The sequence below is a fragment of the Epargyreus clarus genome, unplaced genomic scaffold (genome assembly GCF_041222505.1).
Source record: "Epargyreus clarus isolate Ecla_fem2 unplaced genomic scaffold, WU_Ecla_fem_2.2 ptg000004l, whole genome shotgun sequence".
Taxonomy (NCBI): domain Eukaryota; kingdom Metazoa; phylum Arthropoda; class Insecta; order Lepidoptera; family Hesperiidae; genus Epargyreus; species Epargyreus clarus.
The window spans coordinates 12,521,058-12,541,109 of record NW_027332212.1 but is presented as its reverse complement, the minus strand read 5'-3'; positions in this window follow the sequence as shown (position 1 = coordinate 12,541,109).

Sequence of the window (20,052 nt, the reverse complement as noted above, 5' to 3'; positions counted from 1 at the left end):
GAAAGTAAGACAAATTTGTAGGGGTCCGGCTCGAATACCAGCAAATATTGTAGGTTGCGGGTACGTCCACGCTTCCCTAACAATATAGAGTAGGTATGGGCTGTATGGTGTATGTAAATATACTCGTAATAACTAAATATAGCGAGCATACTTTGAAACATACAAAAGCAACCAATTGGTGTGTCGACTCTAGTCGCTCTCGCATGTGTGTGTCAATGCGCTCGCGTTTCGCTCACTTTTTGTGTTGTTTAGTGGGCATATAACATATCTATAGTTTGAAGAGATATGACCTCTCACTCGAATTCTCGTCACAGCAAATGATAGATAAAATAGATAAAACCACCAACCTTGCCCTCCAACTCGATCTGCGGACTCGAATTGTGTCAGGGGTGACGTGCACGACGCGGGCTCAAGGAAGTAAGCACGGCCTGATCTTCCTTAGGAGTAATCTCTTTGCACTCAGTCAACCCTGGGCGAAAGGAGAATTTTGGCGGTATATTCTTTACGTTATTCTTCGTTAGGCGCACCATGACGTTTGATTTTTGAAACGGAAACGATACGCCAGAGCGTTTCGTTACAATGATAACATTTAGATATTATCGATTTATCATAATGATGATAATATGATGTAATAGTTTTTTGATTCATGAAATTCTGTCTAAATCCGATTAACCTTTCAACATTACTTCGCATACACGTTGGTAGAAAAACGAAAAATAAAAACAAACCATTTTTTCATCAGCAAATTACCGACATAAAAAGTACGCAATTTATTTCAGAAGACTATCATATAAAATATATACTAACTTTTATATTTGATATACTTAGACTTGATTTTTCTCCATAAACGTCTTTTCCGGTGTTGTATTGGACTTGCGTGCAACTGCACGTCACAACATATTCAATCGGCGACATGAAAGGGGTTGTAAATTGCAATTTATTTCGCTTCCGCTGCAAATATTGCTTCATAAATAACATCATAAGGTACTTTAAAATGTAGGAGACATGATTTGCTTACACTTTGTATGTGTTTTATTGGTTAAAAGCTTCCGTTAGCTCTTTTATGCAGGGTTTTAGGGTTCCCTACAAAAACAAATAATTCGCCAAGTACGAGTCGAACTCGCATGAACATGGAGGGAGGCTTCCGTACCACCAAATGTTTATTATTTTTTACTTATTTCTATTAATTTTATTATTTTTCAACAATACTTAATAAACAACTAAATAAATTGAAATAACTGTATTAAGATATGTTTTATGGTTCTTATTTGTATTTATTATAATACCAGTTATAGTAGTAAGCGGATTGTAAAAAAATTAACCGTCTTCGTAGTACGGTTTAACAGTTAGATCGAAAAATGCCGAAAATATCCGGTTTATTGTATGGAGACCCTAATATTCAACTTTATTTTATTTTTAGTATTTGTTGTTATAGCGGCCACCGTTATGCATCCTCTGTAAAAATTTAATGTGTCTATCTAATACGGTTCCGGAGATATAGCCCTGTGACAGACGGACAGACAGCGAAGTCTTAGTAATAGGGTTCCGGTACGGGACTAAAAACGGAACACTTATAGGATAACTCGTGTTTTTCCGTTCGCCTGACACAGCCAATTTGGTCAAACTACTGAACCAAATGAGTTGAAATTTGGAACTCATATGCACTTCAGTGACCCAAAAATAAATGCAATTAAAATTTGAATTGGGATTTTGGAATAAATATCTTAAAAAGAAGACGAATATTGACCATCGCATGTTGAATAAATTATGTAAATAGTTCTTTTCTTAATTATAACAGGATAACCTATAGAAAGTCTATGGTCTTAAAAGAAAACGAACAAACTTACATTTTCAGTAAAAATATAATTTAAACTCGCCCGGGTTCTTTTTTAAATTATAACCTAACCCTAATATGACGATTCGATACATTATACATGTTTACTTTACAATTAGGTTTACATATTCCACTTAACACCCAGATCTATCAGGTACGTATCACCTATTCCAATTACCACTTTAATAATAATTGACCTAGGATTTATCATCGATTTTCAGAATAATGACGTCATAACACTTGTAACTAGAGTAGCAAAATGTGCGCTCTAACGCTCACCATTTCCCTTGAAAATACGAGTACATTTCGACGCTACGTTCCGATAATCCGATTAGTTACGCTGTCCAAAATTGAATCCAACCTCTGATCTAACAGTTTTCGGTCAAGAGTTATTGGTTTGTAAAATAGATACTTGCAAATAAGTATTTTGAAGGTAAGGACTGTTATTATTGAAGTTATAGGTATTTCTTTTATGCCATTTATGGTATGACATTTATCAAAAACGACATTTACCAAAATGAAATGAAATGAAAGACATTTACCAAAATATAGTTTTAAATGTTTTGTTTTATAAGTATTGTATCAATATATGAATATATTATGATAAGATACGACACGGTAAACGTTGTATGTTCTTGTTTGCAAGATTTTTGAAAGGGAGAGAATAACGAGGGGATTTAGCGCTCAGGGGTAATAACTGTCTCGTCTTACCTGGGGTTGATTATTGATGTACATAGTTGACAGTGGCTATTTATTTTTTTCTATTCCAATATTATAAAAAACAAGCTACGTTTTTTTCTATTTAGTATGTGTAATGTTTGTGATCTGTAAACATGACGTTGTCTCGGGCACACGGGTAGTGAGGTGACAGTCACGCGGTAGCCACGAGCAGGAGCGGATGTTACTTGCATACTGGTGTGATAACGAGCCAATTACCGTACGCGTAAGACACGGAGTACTACATGTGGCGACGAGGTAAAAGGTCAGTGTTAAATAATATATATATCTATATATATTCTAAAAGAAAAAACAAGGAAGAAAAAATGAATATGTTACATACATATGATTGAGATGGATGATTTAATGGTTTAAGTTTTTATGCAGTGGATGTGTGTAATAGATTGTGTTTAGTATGCGGGGGCTTCAGGTTTATCTACTCTATTAAAAATAACTAATTTCGAACTTTCTGTCGGTCACGAAGAACAATTTATTTTAAAGTGACAACGGCACCCGCATCGGCTTCTTTCAATATGTAGGCAGACGCTCACTAGATGGCGCTACCAGTAGCGTTTCTGAACAGATTGTTAAATTACCGGAGGGTCAATAATTCAATATACATATGAATAAGATTTGCACGTGTAAAATATTTTTAGTAAATACACTAAAAGATTATATTGAAACAAAACAAAATATGTACCTTTAATTTACCAAACAAAACCTTAATATCTTGTTTCGTTTATCACTACACTTTGTAGGTCTTTTACAATGTTCCCGATGATTCATCGCGTCGCGGCATTGCTATGCGGATTAATGTTATATTTTAAACTACCCGTAAATTGAATTGAAATTAATAATTAAGTATTGTGTATTAAATGCGACTTTAGTAACTAATCGTTTTAATGGATTAAATTAATGACTAAAATGGATTAAAGTTAAATAAATTAGCTATAAGAATGTTATTAATCCTTGACTTACTTAACATGAATTTTTGTACCATAATTACATGGATTCAAAAGATTGTTAGGCGGATGCCTGACGTTTAAGATTTTAATTTGTATTGTGTAAGATTGCTCAATTTTTCAGTAGTTCTAAATTCCTTCCGGTGATTTAATAAACTTAATGCTGTTTTAGAGCATACGTACTTATTGAAATAATTATACTGTGAGTTAGGTAGTACGAACCTACATGAAAATGTAAATTGTGCGTGACGTGCGTGTGTTAGGTAGTACAAACCTACATGAAATTGTAAATTGTACGTGATTGTGTGTTAGGTAGTACGAGCCTACATGAAAATGTAAATCGTGCATGATTGTGTGGATTGGGTAGTACAGACCTACATGAAATTGTAAATTGTACGTAATTGTGTGTGTTAGGTAGTACAAACCTACATGAAATTGTAAATTGTACGTGTTTGTGAGATTGTGGAAAAGGTAGTACTCGTTAATATAATACTACTAGATACCCGTGTTTACACAATGGGACGCCCTAATAGTATACAGTAGTCACCGAAACTAACTTCGGTTCCAGGTCGCCCCGAATCTATCTACTCCGAAAATGACAAATTTATTGCCAGCTCCTGAAAAGCTAGATCTCGAAGGAGACAACGCTACAGTTGCTCTGAGATGGGAGCAATGGAAAAGATCTTTTCACATATATTTGGAAGCATCAGGAATTACAGGCGAAGGATGAAAGAGAGCAACATTGCTCCTTTTAGGAGGACCAGGACTCCAAGAAATAGTTTACAACTTACCTGGTGCTTACGAAGAAAATTCTACAAATGAATCACAAGTGTTTAAAACAGTTATTGAGAAGCTGGATGACTATTTTCTTCCAAAGCAGAATAAAATTTACGAACGACATTTATTCCGTCAAATCAAGCAGGATGAAGGGGAAAAGTTTGAAAAATTTGTTGTGAAATTGAGGAATCAAGCTAGAAAATGTAAATTCACTAGTCCCGATGAGCATATAATTGATCAGATCGTGGAAAAATGTTTTTCGTTAGAACTGCGAAAAAAAATATTAACATTAGGAGACACTGTTACATTGGACAAAATCATAACTGAAGCAAATACTTTAGAATTAGTAACTCATCAACTGGAAGAGTATGGCCAAAAAAGAAAATCAAATGATATCAATACAATTACAAGTCGCAAAAAATTTTATAACACTGAGAAAGATTACATTAAAAACAAAAATGAGACTAGTAAAATGAAAGAATCGACAAGTCAACCTGGACCAAGTAATTGTAGTAGATGCGGATACAATGCGCATACTGCGTCAAAGGAGTGCCCTGCAAAAAGGAAAAATTGTCATGCCTGTGGCAAATCCGGGCATTTTAGTGCAATGTGTAGGACAAGACCCCAAAAGCGTAAACTGGAAAACAAACAAAATGACGAACCTAAAATAAAAAAGAAACGGAATGAAATAGACTCAATAAACTTTGTACATGACTCTTCTGACGAGGACCATTATATTTTTAACATGAATGACGACGACGAAGCTACCATTGAATGTGAAATGGGTGGAATCAAATTGAAGTTGCTTATAGATTCTGGATGTAAATTAAATTTAATTACTGAAAAGACATGGGAAAATTTAAAAAAGAAAAAAGTTCTATGTACTAATCAAATTAAGGGGTCAAACAAAAACTTATATTCATACGCGAGTAAATTACCTTTGAATGTGAAAGGGTCTTTCGAAACTGACATCAAAGTAAATAAGAAATCTGATCACACTACAGTTTACGTTATTAAAGAAGGATCAAGAGATTTATTGGGAAAGGACACTGCTCTTCGCTTAGGAGTCCTCAAGTTAGGTATTGGAATAAACGAAATCATACAATCCTCTAAGCCTTTTCCAAAATTCAAGGATGTACTGGTTGAGATTCCAGTTGATGAAAAATGCAAGCCTGTATCACAACCGTACCGGAGAATTCCAATTCCTATTGAAGATAAGGTAGAACGCAAAATAAAGGAGCTCTTGGACAGCGACATTATTGAAGAGGTACATGGACCTTCTCGTTGGATTTCCCCGGTAGTACCTATTCTAAAGGACGATGACGACATACGACTATGCATTGATATGAGGCGTGCGAATTCCGCAATTATGAGGGAAAATCATCCATTACCCTGCATGGATAATTTTTTGCCGAAAATTAAAAAAGCTACATATTTTTCGAAACTTGACATAAAAAACGCTTTCCATCAAGTGGAGATCCACCCTAATTCAAGACATTTGACGACATTTATAACTTCAAAAGGCTTGTATAGATACAAAAGACTTATGTTCGGTATAACGTGTGCGCCGGAATTATTTCAAAAAATAGTTGAAAAGATGTTGACGGGACTAGATGGCGTAATAAATTTTATTGATGATATCTTGGTGTATGGAGAAGATGAGAATCAACATGATAAACGGCTATCCAAAGTTTTAGACGTTTTAAAAGAAAATAATGTCTTGTTGAACGAAAGCAAGTGTACATACAAGGTGCAAAAGATTAGTTTTCTCGGACATGAACTAACACGAGATGGAGTGAAGCCGCTTAAAAAATATATGACCAGTATAGCTGAATTTAGAACACCTAAGACAGTGGAGGAACTTCAAAGTTTTCTAGGGTTAGTAAATTACATTAATAAATGGCTGCCAAATCTATCAACAATGACGGAACCTTTAAAAAAATTATTGAGAAATAAATCTGGAAAAAAAGCAAACATAGAAGATTTATGGGAAGATGAACAATATCGAGCATTTGAGAATCTGAAGCAAGCTCTCAGCAACATGCCAACATTGGGATATTACGACGTTAATGATGAAACACAGGTTATTGCTGATGCGAGTCCTGTAGGGTTGGGAGCTGTGTTAATACAAAATGATAGCAGAGGATCTAGAATTATTGCATACGGTAACCGCAAATTTAAATGAACTGGAACGGAAATATAGCCAAACAGAAAAAGAGGCACTTGGTTTGGTTTGGGCCGTAGAGCACTTTAAGATTTTTCTGTTTGGAAAAACATTTGATCTAATTACGGATCATAAGCCACTAGAATTTTTATTTGGGCAAAAGTCGAAACCATGTGCGCGCGTTGAACGCTGGGTGCTACGCCTACAAGCTTTCCGATACAATATTAAATACAGACCTGGTAAAGTCAATATAGCCGATCCTTTGTCAAGACTTTGTGAATATCACAGTGTCCCACCCGGAAAAATTGAAGATTATGTACAGCAGATAGCGGAACAGTCTAGGCCTTGTGCTATTCCCATGGAAATCCTATCAGAATATTCTGGACGTGACCAAGAAATTAAAAACGTAAAAAGAGGAATGTACAATAAAGACTGGGATGATTCGGTAAAAGGATATAAAATATTTGAAAATGAGCTTTGTTTTTACGATAAAATATTATTGAGAGGCACCAAAATTGTAATACCAAAAGAACTCCGAAAAAGTGTATTAGATGCTGCACACGAAGGTCACCCGGGGATAGTATCGATGAAAAGCAGGCTGAGATCAAAAGTTTGGTGGCCAAGAATAGACAAGGATGCTGAATTAAGAGTAAAAGCGTGTAAAGGATGTACTCTTGTTGGGTTACCAAGTCACCCTGTACCTATGAAACGACGTGAGCTCCCCATGGCTCCATGGATTGACGTTGCAATAGACCTATTGGGTCCACTGCCAAGCAACGACTACTTGCTAGTAGTTATTGATTATTACAGTAGGTACAAAGAGGTAAAATTTACTAAAACAATCACTAGTTTGCAAATAATTAAACTTCTAAAAGAAATATTCAGTCGTCTCGGATATCCCTCATCAATTACAGCAGATAATGGTCGGCAATTCGTTAGCGCCGAATTCAAGGAATATTGCCGACAGTGCAATATAAAACTATTCAACACAATACCTTACTGGCCTCAGCAAAATGGCGAGGTCGAGAGACAAAATAGGGATATATTAAAAAGATTAAAAATTAGTCACCTACAAAAAGAAGATTTAAAGGAAAGTATGTGGGAGTATTTAATGATGTACAACTCAACCCCACATTCTGTGACAGGAAAGACACCTACCGAACTTTTCTTCAGTAGACAAAATAGGGATAAGATTCCGTCTTTACTTGACAACAATAGTAAGATTAATGATTCCGAAGTAAGAGACAAAGATAGAATGGAGAAAGAGAAAGGAAAAGAGTATGGGGACAGGAAACGACATGCTGAGTACCCATCACTTTCAGAAGGGGATAAAGTATACGTTAAAGATATGGAAAAAGGAAATAAGCTATCAACCACCTTTAAACCGACACCACATGTTGTAGAACATTCGGACGGTGGAGATGTAGTTGTAAGGAATGAGGAAACGGGACAAAAACTTAGACGGAACGTAATCCACTTGAAGAGAGTAGAAGGTGAATGGAAAGTTCAGGATGAAGGCCAAGGTAGTGAATCAAGTAATATTGAATAAGGAATTTGTTGTGAAACATTGTACTTGATGGAGTGATTATGTTGTAACCAAATTATTATTGATTAATAAATTTATAATAAGAAAGGGATGTAATGTTTGTGATCTGTAAACATGACGTTGTCTCGGGCACACGGGTAGTGAGGTGACAGTCACGCGGTAGCCACGAGCAGGAGCGGATGTTACTTGCATACTGGTGTGATAACGAGCCAATTACCGTACGCGTAAGACACGGAGTACTACAGTATGATTCAGTTAAATTTAGTACACAGATAAGTGAACCATAAAAACATTTTAAACGCTTTCTATACTCACAGCCTCACACTAGGATTCTCTGTATCGTGGCTGCCATGGGCCCACACAAAGACGAATACACAAACACCCAGACCCAGAACACATGTCTAAGTTCGTCAAGCAGATATCTGTGTGGCTGGGGATCGAACCCGGAACCCTTTGCGTGTTGGACTGGTGCGGTGACCGCTCCGCCACGCGATCAAATAAAAAGTCCTTACACATCAAAATCTAAAATATTGACATCTCTATCCATCCCTACAATCTCTTGAGCAATTTAGCTTTAACGATTAAATAGTAGGTATTTAACGCGACTACCAAAAGTGGCTCGGCGATTATTTAGTAGCTCGATGCTCGTTGCTCGTTGCATCGCGAATCGAATTAACGCCCAGCGGACACGACGCGCAATCTCATTACTCTCCGAGGGATAAACTTCGGAAAACTGACGGTAGATTTCAATGCATGGTATTGAAAATATTATGGTATTTATTTAAAAAAAACAGCAAAGTTAATAAATGTCCTGAAAAATTCTTTAAAAAAACGAGTCGTTACGCTTTTTCGTAGTTACCGTTTAGTAAAATCGGAGCTTAAGTGCCTATTTAAATACTGCAGCAAGATTACTATTTTCTATTTTTGGAACGAAGTTCCTTATCGCGCGCTACGCTGGGTAAGCGGGCCAGGCGAGTGTCACGAAAAATCCTAACGACACAGAAATCAAAAACTTAAAAGTAAATTTGTACTTTAATACCGTACCATAAAGTTTAATTGTTAGTGGAGGGGTTCCGGGAAGGCAAAACAATTGGCAGACCCGTAAGGCGCGACATTCGACTAATAATAGTGCAAGTTTGATTCGAGCTGCTTTCTGTTACGATATGTCAATATAATCCTCCTATAATACTTATTTCAAAACGAAAGGAACTTCGTTCCAATCGGGTGTCCCACATGTGACACCTCAGACTTTTTTTTTAACTTCAACGGAATTCGAATTCGAGGTTTCATTGTATTCGTCAAAATTTTATACAGTAATTTTTTTCATTTTTATAATAATTGCTTTCAATTCAGAATAATTTATTATGCACATGGCTTTAATATGATCAATATTTCCTTTATTATTGCCACAAATATTTTTGTATAAACTGGAAACAATACCTATTGTTTTATTTTCTAATCAAAACAAGTTACATACATTAATATTTCTTCCTATTTATCGCTGGTCAATCAAGGTAAAAGCTTATTGCCTTTTCTGATAAATTTGATACCCCTTTGATGCAGTTGTAAGCTGAAACTGTAGCCCATTGTGTAGATTGACTGCAGCCCTTTGTATCGCCGACAACTGATGTTCACGTAATGAAATTGAAACCTGATCCTGCCTTTCAAACGATATCATATTATCGGGAATAATGGAAGCCTGTTATGATGGTTTATAATATTAAGCCGAGACTAGACAGCTTTTTTCATAAGTTATATAATGCGTCGGGATGCAGCAGCCAGGATACAGAAAGACCGAATTACTTAAGTATATGAATTTAATCAAAACAGAATATTACATGTTTTGGATTAAATCTAACCTAAATTAAAACTAACTATCCTAAGTGACTTGCTGGGGCAATGTTAGCGCCCAGAGTGAATTCCCACGTTCGGGACTATACGATGGAAACGGAGCGGTGGTGCGGAGTCAGCGTTCCCACGGCACGGCGGCAGTGCAGTATCGGATGTCTTCTTCATAATTTTGTTTAAAGCGAATTCCTAACTATGGTGATTAAGGCCAATATATAACACATATATTAATGTTTGTTTTTTTTATATATTAAAGATACAGCAGATGACCATGCAGTCCACCAAATATTATAAGCTTATAATATAATAAGCTACTGCTGCCCATGGACGTCTGCAACCAACTCTAGACAAGATCAAATACCCGCCTAAGGATGTGCCTCTACCCCTGAGGACTAAGTAGGAATGCCTCGGGAAATTATGTTTCCTTTACCACATTCTTTAAACCAGAATACAGTTCTTAACACTGCTGTTATTAGACAGAAATAGGTGTGGCGGTGGTGCAGCCGGAATTGTTCATATAAAGGATTCTATCACCTTCAAATTAATTATTAAAAGTAAGTAAATTGTTATTTATTCGTGTACAGTCAGTTCCAAAACTAGATACACAGAATTACATTTTCAAAATAGCTATACACAAATCAAATACGGGTCTGTGGCTGTACACCTAAATTGCTAAACACAATATTGACATAAGTAGCCGAACAACAATATGTGCAAGTTATAAATTTTAACCGCTGTTGTGTGATTGAAAAGTACCCCTTCGGGCCTCGACCCAGAGACATAATTACACGAGGAAGTTCAACTAAGTTTTAAGGGGTTCGCAAGTGTGCTATTCTATAATATTTAATACGAAATAATGCAAGCTTATACTTATTTAAGCTTTGTATACACTCGATTTTTCAGGTAAAATGTGCATTCTATTAAGTTATGTTAAAATCAGTTTGTCTAGTTGTCTACAATATATAGATAAACATAAAAAAAAAAACATGTGAGCCGTCAAGGGACGCCTGGCAGATGTGAAACATCGACATTATTTTGTAAAAGTAATATGCAGAAAAGAACATATTGTGATAGGAACTAAATATGTCATAATGATAAAATAAAATATTACGATTTTTGCGCACGGCATGCGTCGCCACGCCAGAAATCGGTTTTACGTGCGGCTATAGATGTTTCACATCAAAACAAATAAATTTGTTCATTTAATTATTTAAATTCGTTCAAATTACGAGCAAATAAGTTTATGACCGGCGAACCGCTTCTTAATTATTTTACTATTATATGTAAATACTATTACTATAAAATGTTAGTTATTAAACACTATGGTGGTTATTTTTAACTCCCAAAAAAATGTGAGCCTGGCAGATGTGAAACATCGACATTATTTTGTAAAAGTAATATGCCGAAAAGAACATATTGTGATAGGAACTAAATATATCATAATGATAAAATAAAATATTACGATTTTTTTCCAGATAACGATGACTATTTATTGAATAAACATTTATTTTCATTGAATACAAAAATTTACGAATTTATTTCAAATCGTGACTACTTAATTCGTTTAATCAGTGACTTCGGTAATAGTTTGCGCATGGCGACGCGTCGCCACACCATACACACTACTGTATATATATATACCATCGTATAGCGTGGCGACGGCATGCGTCGCCACGCCACAAATCGGTTTTCCGTGCGGCTATAGATGTTTCACATCAAAAACGTCAATTTAATTCCATTTATCTTTGATGGAGGACTTTAGATTTTTTTTAGAACAACTACAGTCCACGCGGCATGATAAATCTGATGTTTTGCCGCCGCCATTTAGGTTTTCGTTTTTGATATGATGGATATGACGGATTGGGTTGATCCATCATCTGTCCCCGTAAATGAGTGATATGCATGTTCGATTGCTAAATGCAACGTGAATGATGGGCATAAAAGTGGAGATTTTTATTTAGAAACATTGCGGTAAGTAAATAAAAGTTTTTTTTTCGAGTTGTTCACCAAGTTATAGGTATAAACCATATCTTTTGAGTTTCATAAAGCAGGAAATTTGATTTATAACATTACATACTTATTTAAATAAAACAGACGATGAAAGAAAACATCGTGACGAAACCCAAATGCCTAATTTATCAAAAAAATCAGAGCCTGACTGACAAGCCCGAAAGACAGAGTCGACCGAATCATTCAAAATTTAATAAAAATACAAATTCCCACCGTGATCTAAAAAATAAATTGCATACACACTCGTTGATCTTAACTAGCACTTATAAAACTTATAACTTGTTTGTAAACTTTATTTCAATCCACCGTATAATTTATTGAGAGCAAGCCTTGATTCAGGGCATTCAGTGCATACGTATTGATTTCCACCTGTAGCTGGAAATAGCTCGCCCGGCCATCCGGGCTCTACAGCCTGCAGCGCATTTACGTGTGTTTGTGAACTACTTTGCATGTAAATCGTATAGGATTCGTCTTCATCAGGTTTGCAGCTAAAAAAATATGCTGAAGAGTAAAGAGTTGGTAAAAAAAACATATTGTAATGAAACAAGTATTGTGTATAGGTGATATTTGTAGACATTATTTATAAACAGAAAATAAAAGAAGATGAAAGCATATTCCGTCGTGCTCTTTCGACAAATCATTGCGTATAGACTTTGTTTATACTTTTTTTATGTCGTTGTAAATGTAGTGTTAAGGCCAAATAAAAACAATTTTACGACAAAAATAATTATAGTTTAGTAAAAAAAAATATTTTTTTCAACTACATATTTCTCACGATTTTTAACAAATGATATCAGCCGACAACCGTCGCCGCTTGTTGTCGACGTCAAGCAACAACAGTGCACAGTCGTGGCCGTCGTTCACTGACTGTTGCGGACTGTTGCCAGCGACTGTCGGTGGTGTTGATCGCTGACATGAACTTTCCCCCGTGTATAATTTCACTATCGTTTGTGTCTTATCTCATTTAAATTTAAGAACGTACGAAAAGTTATTATTCGTAGTACAGTACATTTATTATGAGTTTTTACGTTTTTACAAAAATGACTGTTTTGGTATTTGTTTACGTCTTATGTCTAAATGGAATATTAATTAATTGATTGATTGATTGATTAATTGATTAATATGGGAAATACGTAAACAAAAACAAAAACTCTCAATTTTGTCTAAACGTAAAAATTTATACTAAGGGTACAGCACAGTATAGTACATTAACGTGTTTATTATTTATTTGTTTAGTTTGTGTCTTTATTTTTCATTTTTTTATTTGTTTTATTTCTCATCTCTGTATTTTTATATAAAAAAAATGTACTGTGTGCTGCAATTGTCTTGAATAAATGACGTTATTTTTATTAAAAGCCATTAGCGATCACACAACGTACTCCTGACGCATGACGTCACCTAATTGATTTTTACTATCCATATAAGCCGCGGCTCGAGATCGCTTACTTTTGTACATCTCGACTATAAGCCGCGGGTCTATGCATTTGGTCTATCAGAGGGTGGCAATTAAAACGTGTACTCATCTCTCATCGATAGAATCCATTCGGTTCCACGCGTTTCAAAATATTCAGAATTTTCATTCCTATTTTCCGATTGCCAGTCGAGTTGGGGGAGGTATCCACTTACACGGATTATTACCCCTTGTTGAGATTCTGTTTTATTTGTCAGTCCGTTTATGTTTCGTCCGTGTTTTATATACAGAATGTAGTTATTTCCAATTTATGTAACCGTATGCATTATATGAATCGATATACTACAATCACATTTGCGAAAGTATGATTTGATTGGTTATTACTTATTAATATTATCAACAATAAATTAGTTCAAGCTACTGTTATTAATTTTGTTAATTATCACCTGGTTTGATCATATTTATGTCGTTAAGAATGTTAATAGGTTTCATATTCTACATTTATAGTATCTATCTGATTCTGGTTTTTGAACCCATTGTGGTGTTTTATATATATCTTCAGATACGGTTCGCGACAAAAAATATGTCTAATACGTCACGTCTTTCTGGCCGGGGATTATAGCCGGAATCCTTTAAGAGTCAATTAGATGGAGAGAGTTTCTCGCACGTTTCCGGTCGAGAAATCGTAAGCCACTGTCACAAGCAATTATCGCCATAACATAATCGTATCAAAATGTTTACACACAGGCGAGAAAGAAATTCTTGCTTATGAGAATTTCGACTTGCTTAAACACAGACGTTGTACACGGTGGCTCGACCATTGTTTGGTTACCAATATGGCTAAGGGATATATTGATAATATAAGCATAAGGAAAGACATGTCATGGTCTGATCACTATCCTCTTGAAATTACTTGTAATTTAAAACCCATATCTCCTTGTGTTGACACATTAAAAGGTACTATCAATAATAAGATAATTTGGGGACAGAGGGATGGTAATCAGAATATGTTTTTTACGGATTATTGTAATGAAAGGTTAGGTAATATTAATTTCCCAGTTGAACTCATGGAATGTTGTGACACAAACTGCCATAGAGATGACCATAATGAAATGATTGACAACATGTACTCTGAGATAGTTTGTATACTGCAGAAGGGGGCTATTTTAAGCCACAAGGCTGTTTGTCGAAATAAAAAAGGGTATGTCATCGGATGGAACAAACATGTGGGGCCACTGCACGCGAGGGCTCGTCTGTGCTTCCGGGAATGGGTTGATGCAGGTAAGCCAAGTAGTGGAATCACGTATGACAATATGTGTGAATCACGTAGGTGCTTTAAAAGCAAGTTGAAATGGTGCCAGGACCACGAGGAACAGATTAAAATGGATATGCTACGAGTAGCTACGGCTCATGACAACAAAGATTTCGGTAGGTTTTGGCATCAGACAAATAAATTAAATGTACGGTCGAGCCTTCCTGTGGAAGTGGGGGAAGCGAGGGGATGTCAGAACATAGCGAATATGTTTAAGTCCTATCTTAAAGTAGAGCCACTGAGTGCATGTTGTCAAGCAGAGAATGTCGTTTGCACCGCAGTAGACATACGTGAACGGTTGCGTTTCTCGGTATGTGAGGTAAATGACGCCCTAAAGCACATGAAGCGCGGGAGATCGCCGGGTCACGATGGCTTGAGTGTCGAGCATTTACGGCACGCGGGTGTGCACCTTCCAGGGGTCCTTGCTAAGCTCTACAATCTGTGTATCGACCATAGTTATCTGCCGGAAGCAATGATGAAGACGGTGGTTGTACCCCTGTTAAAAGATAAAACAGGTGATGCGGCAGACAGATCCAACTACAGGCCCATTTCCCTCGCGACTATTATTGCGAAGGTGCTGGACAGTTTGCTCGATACACAATTGAGTAAATCTATGAAGACCCACGACGCGCAATTTGGCTTCAAACCCGAGTTGTCAACTGAGAGTGCGATTATGTGTCTCAAGCAGACTGTCCAGTACTACACTGACAGAAAAACGCAGGTCTATGCGTGTTTTTTGGACCTGTCTAAAGCATTTGACCTGGTGTCCTATAAAGTTCTATGGCACAAACTCAGAACTGAAACAGGGCTACGGCCGGAACTATTATCATTGCTTCAATACTGGTACGGCAATCAGTCAAATGTAGTGAGGTGGGGAGACGCAATGAGTGACCCCTACAAACTGGATTGTGGAGTAAGGCAAGGTGGGCTGACGTCTCCGAGGCTTTTCAATCTCTACGTCAACAAGCTGATAGAGAGGCTCAGTGGGGCGGGTGTCGGATGCTCGATTGATGGACTTTCTATCAACAACATCAGTTATGCTGACGACATGGTTCTGCTGAGTCCCTCGGTCAGTGGCCTCCGGAGATTGTTAAAAATCTGTGAGGAGTATGCCGAGGTAAATGGACTCAGCTATAACGCGAAAAAGAGCGAGATTCTCGTGTTCAGGGGGAGAAACAAAGAATCCACCTTTAAACCCACCTTTCAACTATGCGGCTTCCCACTGAAGCAGGTGGCTGAGTTCAGGTACCTCGGCCACATAGTTGACGAGTGCCTTGGGGACGACAGGGACATAGAAAGAGAGAGGAGGGCGATGTCGGTCCGAGGCAATATGTTGGCCCGCAGATTTAAGCGTTGCAGTAAACAGGTAAAACTGTCACTTTTTAGAGCTTACTGCCAAAATTTTTACACCTGCAGTCTGTGGGCGAACTATAAGCAGCGGACCCTCAGAGCTCTGCGCGTGCAGTATAACAATATGCTGAGGGTGGTGTTGGGGAAGCCGCGTTTCTGTAGTGCGTCTGCCATGTTTGCGGAGGCTCGTATCGATGACTTTTACGCAATCGTCCGCAAACGTATGGCGTCGATGATGAAGCGGGTTGTGGGGAGCACCAACGCCCTCCTTAGCACATTGGTATGCAAACCAGACAGCCCTCTCTGGGCCCGCTGGAATGATGTACACACGCGAGCCAACAAGTGTGTGTGTACTTAGAATTTAAGTTTTTTGTTTTAATTGTCTTTACTAACATAGGCTAAGTTGTCTTTAACACTAACCCCCGTGTTTTTACGTGTTTTTATTTGTTGTACACTAACATAGATTTAAGAAAATATGTACTAACCAAATCTATGGACTGTAAAAAAAAAAAAAAAGGTCTGAAATAAAGAAATTATTATATTATTATTATTATTAAACAAAATCTCGTATGACATATTTTGAAGTTCATACGAGTATCGTACAAATCAGTTTGAATCGTTTTCAGTGCGATATTTCTCATTCGAGTTTAGTTAGTATGCAATTGTAATTCAAGGAACAACGTGTTAGATGCTCCCAAACCATTTCTTCTTGCCGTCCATTTTTTAACCCAACATCTTTTTTCCCGTTTGATTACAAGAATTAATTAAACGAAAAAATGAGATATAATTAAAAATTAAAACACGCGAGGGGCACTGCACTCACGGTAGGAACTAGCATAAAATCTCGAAATACGATTATTGCTTTGAAATTCTGTTTACACGGGCGCAATAAAATATTCCATGCAAGGCAATTATTGCCCAAGGCAACGAGCAAGAAGAGCGAATGTTTAGATGAACAAAATATTTTATATTCCTTCGATAGGGAACGGGCCATTATGTTCTAGGCTAGCATTATGTCCGCCCATCAACGCTATCGTTTTCGTATTTCGTTAATAATTTTAAACCGTTTATCAATTAAATCCTAGGTTATAAAAAGTTACCTCTACTCAGCAAAGTTCATCACAGGTTAAAATAAAAACTGAACACAAATTTACCTTAAGGCTAAATAACATTCACTTTTATTTAACATTCCGTGCCGGCGTCGGATGGATTTTTTGCGCCATAATTAAATGAACCAATAATTCGACTAGCGGTGCACCCTACGGGGGCTAACCTTGTTATCGAGTTCCCGGTCGTAAAAATCCAGTTACACTACAGGCTTTTAGGTTTTTTACCGATACACTCCGTCTAGCTTCCCTTTTAGTGTTTATTTTGTAGCTACGTGTAGTCTAAGTAGTGTTCTGTTTAAAGTAAGTTATTAGTTATTTTTATTAGAACGAGATTTCAGCTAGGTTGCATCATTTTAAAGTTTGCGTTAAAATAAACTACATATAATAGTAATTTTGACGATAACGATAAAATGTAATAGACATGGATTGTGCCAAGATAGCAAGATGCATTTTGGTAGACTTCAGATATCTTTGCGATTTTTTTAATATAATTATCTCAGGTATGAAGATTTCCTCACGATGTTTTCCTTCACCGTTTTAAGCAAGTGATAATTAATTTCTAATGCGCACATAACTTTGAAAAATCAGAGGTGCGAGGATTTGATTCTCGGACCCCTCGTTCGAGGGGCCGAGTTTCTAAACCATTGGGCACTGCTTCGCCTGTCATCGCGTCGAATAGCAAATTGTAGATATTGGCAGGACGAAGACAGCGCGGCACCCCTCCCGGCACCTGTCCGCCGCCCGCTCTCGCCTACGGGTACATAGTTGCGTTAGTATGCACTTACGTTGCTACGGAATATATGTGTGTAGTTGTGCGCAACAACTTCAGAGCGCACTAGCAGTTTGGCGCGGATTATAATATGTTTATAACGGTGGTAGAACCATTTGTGGTTCGACTACGGCGGCACCACCGCCACACCTATTTCTACCTAATAACAGCAGTGTTAAGCGCTGCTGTGTTCCGGTTTGAAGGGTGTGGTAAGGGAGACAGACTTTTCCGAGGCGTTCCAGCTTAGTCCTCAGGGGTAGCGGCGCATCTGTGGCCGATCTCAGGTAGGAATATCTAATCCTATCTGGGGTTGATTACAGATGTCCATGGGCGGCAGTAGCCACTTACCATCAGGTGGACTGCATGCTCGTCTGCTACTCTTATATTATAAAAAAAGAAAAAAAAAAATGCTACGCTATACTGATACGCTCAACGCCTACGTCCAATGCGTTATCAACGACTTACGCTACGTCTACGTAGCCCGCTACGCCGATACAGTACGTCTACGTGTTGCTACGTGTTTGTATCTTTTGTGCTACACGCTACGCTACGTTTATGGTTTTTGTCTAATGACCTACAGATTTCGTAGCAATAGCGTTAATGATATAACTATAACGCAGGGCTATCCTAATGGTTATAGGTTAAGGAAGATAGTTGTATACGTATTTTAATTATGGTTGTCCCTGTAGTTCCGGGACTAGAATAGGGCTACGGTATCCCCTGCCTGTCGTAGGAGGCGACTAAAAGGGGGCTTCCGGGGTTGCGGGCGGCAAGAGTGGGAGCTCGAACCGTCCAGCAAGCGACCCCGGGAAGGACGGCGGTATGTGTGGTCGCATACCGTCGTAAACACTACATGGTGTGGGAGGAGCGAAAACTGCTCCCCCAGGGTAGAGCCCGTTGGGCATCGCGCTTGGAGGGCTCCGGTTGTGTTCCGTTGGAGATCCCGGAGTTCTCCAACAAGCGTTGAGGACGGCCACCGGGGGGGTTTTAGTGCGGTAAAAATCCCACATAATCCGGCGTCGCTCCCACGTCGTCGGGTACCTTTTGAAAGCTTCCCCCTCGAGAAGAAAAAAAAAGGTATTTTAATTATGGTAATAGATGTGTGAAATTGTGAATCACTTTAGGTTCATCAATTCACGTATATTACACACACACTTGCTTGAGGAGAGTGAACATTTTTCTATAAAACGTGTACTATAAATATATCATATCTTTTATACCATACCATATTATGTAACATATTTATGAATATGCATTAAATAAATATGTGTTCTTTTGCGGAACATTCGGTGGCTAAATTTAAAACGAAGATTTCTTCAACGTACAAAATTTTATTCAGACAAGACATTACAGTTGGTGATTTCGATTTATAATGACACAGATACAAAAGAAAAGTGTTGCCACAAAAAAGTCACAGACGCGCAAACATCCTCCGGCCCGTTGAAAGGCTGCTTTCAACCACTTTGGTTTTCAGCTGGGAGTAAAGGGCACAATCGTACTACTGGTCTTCGGACATGCCCCTTCATAGTTCTGATGTCTGCGACCCTTGTTACACCATCAGTCCCAGGAATCAGTCGCTCCACGCGACCCAAGCGCCAACACAGTGGAGGAACGTGATCTTCCTGAATTAGCACTAAATCATTAATCCTCAGACTTTGAGTGCTACTCTTCCATTTCAATCTCTGCTGCAATTCACAAATATACTCCTTCTGCCAGCGGTTCCAAAAGTCTTGTCTCAACTTCTCAAGGCGGGCATATCTTGACAAACTTGTTTCTTTCATCAGGCTATAATTTGGTGCAGGCAGGGCCGTCAGAGGCCTTCCAATTATAAAGTGCCCTGGAGTGAGGGATAGGAGGTCATGGGGCGAGGATGACAAAGGATATAAGGGACGACTATTTAAAATTGCCTCCACTTGCGCAAACAAAGTCAATATTTCCTCGAACGTTAAATGACTATTGCCCATGACCCTTCTTAAATGTTGTTTCGCGGATTTAACACCAGCCTCCCAAATACCGCCGAAGTGAGGAGCGTAAGTTGGAATGAAAGAAAATTGTATTCCTTGCTGGCTTACCAAGTCAGATAGAGGCTCTTCATTATTTTTTAAAAATGTTCCCACTTCTTTAGCAGCGGCTACAAAATTGCGACCATTATCGCAGAAAATTTCTGTTGGTTTACCTCTACGTGCAACAAACCTGCGAAGAGTCATGATGAATGCCTCTTTAGAAAGGTCACTCACTGCTTC